The sequence below is a fragment of the Sarcophilus harrisii genome, chromosome 2 (genome assembly GCF_902635505.1).
Source record: "Sarcophilus harrisii chromosome 2, mSarHar1.11, whole genome shotgun sequence".
Classification (NCBI taxonomy): domain Eukaryota; kingdom Metazoa; phylum Chordata; class Mammalia; order Dasyuromorphia; family Dasyuridae; genus Sarcophilus; species Sarcophilus harrisii.
Genome location: NC_045427.1, coordinates 479,565,737 through 479,569,014, shown reverse-complemented (window position 1 = coordinate 479,569,014; position 3,278 = coordinate 479,565,737).

Here is a 3,278-nt window from a genome sequence, read left to right as displayed (position 1 = left end):
GGGCGAGGGACCCCTATCCCCAGCGCGGCCGGAGGGAGAGAGTGCCCGGGAAGCGGAAAGCTCAGGAGTCGGTGCGTGCTGGGGCCGCGGGGCCGGAGGAGGGGGGAGACGCGGGCCAGGGAACCCAGTAGTCGGGCAACACACCCCCCTCCCCGCCGGCGGGCAGACTAGGAGGTCCCAGCCAGCTGTCGGGGGGCCCCGATGCTGGGGAAGGGGAAGCCAGAGATGCGCCTTCGATTCTTTCTGTTTGATGCTTCCCATCCACTCGGACGCAAGCGCCCGGCTCGGGAGTCGGGAATGGGGAGCCCGGAGTCCGGGGCCGGCCCGGCGTGGGGTGCCGGAGTCTCTGGCCGAGGGCAGCCGGAGTCCCCGCTCCAGCCCCGCCCAACCCCGCGTCCTGGGGGCGCTCGGAGAACCCAAGCCTAGGTTTCCCGGCAAACTGGACCTTCTATCTGGATCCGGGTTGGAGTTCGGCCGCAATCGATTTGGATCTGTCCGGCAGGACAAGGGGAATCTCCGCTATTGATCTCAGGGATAGGGGGCGGTGGGCGGCTGGATCTGCTGGCACCTAAGGAGGTCTGCGAAGGAAAGCGGTCGTGGGGAGATCGGTCAGGCGCAGAGCTCCGAGACCCAGGTGTCCGAGGTGGCGCTTTCCAGGAGCTGGGCGGCGACTGGAGGTGGGGAGGGTAAGGGGGGTTCGGGGAGGACGGGGAGCAGGGGTTCCGCCGCTGATTGTCCAAACGCAATTCTTGTGCGAGTCTGCAGCCAACCGAGAATTGTGGCTGGACATCTGTGGCTGAGCTCCCGGCGCAACCGGGGAGATCAAGAGGTTGGTGGGGACCGAGCATCCAGCAGTGAGTAGGGGGGAATCAGGACGGGACGAGCCCCCCTCTGTGGGCAGAGTCCCTGCCCCGGGCTCCCGGCGCTCGCTTGCTAGGGCTGGGGAGTGAAATGCGCCAGACGGATCCCTCATCCCTCGAGGAGGGGGAAATCGCTGGAATTCCCCGCTCCGATGGGGCGCGCGAAAGACAATTCTTTCCCCTCACCACCCTCATCAGCACCATCATCACCGCCACCACCCACGCTCTCACGGTCACAGCCACTATGATCACTGTCGCGATCATTACAGTTGCTTTTGTTATGATCCCCCACCCTCAAATCCCGGGTCCGGAGAGGAAGGCACGGTTTGGCTGGGAGCAGGGTCAGGATGCCGAGGATAGGTCCGGGAACTAGTCTGAGGCCACGGGAGGAGGGAGAAGAGAGGGGCCGACGGAACCAGGGAAGGCAGCTCGCAAACTCGTTTAGAATTTGGTGCGCATTAGAAAGCGAACATAGAATCCAAACGAAATCGGAGTCTTCCCTGATTCCTTCCGAAACAGACAGATTCGAAAAGCTTCGGCTACGGCTCCCGGGGCTGGGAGCCAAGCCCAGCCGGGCAGAGCCCAGCCCAAGCTGGAGCCGGAGCCCGAGGAGCGAGAGTAATAGATTGCCTGCACTTTCGAAGCAAATCTTGGAAAAGAAATTTTATCAATTAAAAAACAAACAAACAAGCTGGAGAGATTTACATTCATTATTTGTATATTTAAAAAAAAAAAAAAAAAAAAAGCGCGTTCGCCCCCCTCCCCCTTCCTCCCCGGAGTCTCGGTTTTCACCTTTGGGGCCGAGCTTGGGAATCCTCGTAGGCAGGGAGCCAGTTCGAATGGGGCCTGTACATGGCCGGGGCACCCGGGATGACACTCAGCAGGACTGTCTTCAGCCCCGGGAGTTTTGGCGGGGGTGGTCGGAGGCGCCGGGAAACTCGTTTTTCTGAGCGCTTGCCTCTCGCCTAGACTCGTGGGTGTTTGTTTGGAGCCGGGCAAGGGCTCTTTCGCTAGGAGGGACGGGGACCCAAGTGCCTCCCGCCTCCGCTGCCAAGTCTACTCCGAGAAAAGATGAGAAACACCAGGTCCTTCCTTCCCTGGGAACAGACAGGCGGCAGGGGCGGGGGAATCCCGCGTGGGGCGACTGGCCAAGGGGAGCTCCCTGCCGCAGCCGCGTGGGCGGCTGGGGGAGGCGGAGGGAGTCGGGATGTCCAGCAAGGGTAAGGTGACTGCAGGTCTTATTACTTAGAAGGGGGTGGGTTGCCTAAAGTGGGATTAAACTGAAAGGGAATTTAATTCATAACACGCAGTTCCATCTAGATAGAAGCACATAGTTGCGACTGTACCCAAAAAGACAAATACGACCTAATAGCTTCACGTAGACACTTTCCCCATACAGACCCAGAAGGGCACTTGCTTTCAGAAATATAGGTTCTCCCACGAGCAGATCCCTGGATTTTGCATGAACTATTCAAGAGGCCCAAACCACACACCACATAAGCAGAAACCAGTAGTCACACACATCCAAACACATGAGCAGTTTTGACTGATTCTAAGGCAAAGTGAGCCCTATCTAGCTCAGGGATGTTTTACAAAGAAAACCCTATCTTAGGCCGTTGGCACCCTGAGGCCAAAAAGATTTAAGTCCTTTGAGAGGAACAGTGAGGGGAGATGGCATGGGTGAGATATCGTTATCCCCTTTTCAACCTTTCTGGAAAAACTCTTTTAGAGAAAATATTATTTTCTCTGCCCACGGCATCCTTCCTCCATCCTCCCATCTCTAGTTTTGAGACTGAGATCACATTCTCCTTATCTTTGGGTCCTAGCTATGGCCTTGATTCTACAATATCAGAAATGAATGAACAAAACCTCTTCCTACATTTATGAAGATAAAAAGCTAAACACCCAAGACCGGGAACAGGACACATATTGACAATTTTCAATTTCTTTTGATGGATAGGGGGCTTCTCTGGTGATAGGGATAGAAACAGAGAGAGCTAGTGAGATCAGGAGGTACAGGTTCCTGAAAACTCAATCTGACAGGCTAATTGATAGATTAGAGATATACCCTATGTGGATGGTATAATACTTAGCATTATGCATACCAAGGAGAAGGGGAATGAGCAGGGATTCAGTTCTCAGCTTTACTGTGAACTTGACTAGGTTGAGAGGACCAAATCAAGCTGGATTCAACCTTTCCTGGCCCCCCAAAAGTCCCCCAGCATAATCCTACTCCCAGATCTTGTCAGGCATTTTTGACTGGGCCCTTAAGCCTGCTTCAGGGAGTGAAGAGGATGATTCTCAGAATCCCTGGGACATTTGCATCAAGCCAGGAGCTATGCCATGAGGTCACTCGGATAACAACTGACCCAGCCCGGCTGTATCTAGGATGAGGCTCCAAGCAATAAAGAAAAAAAC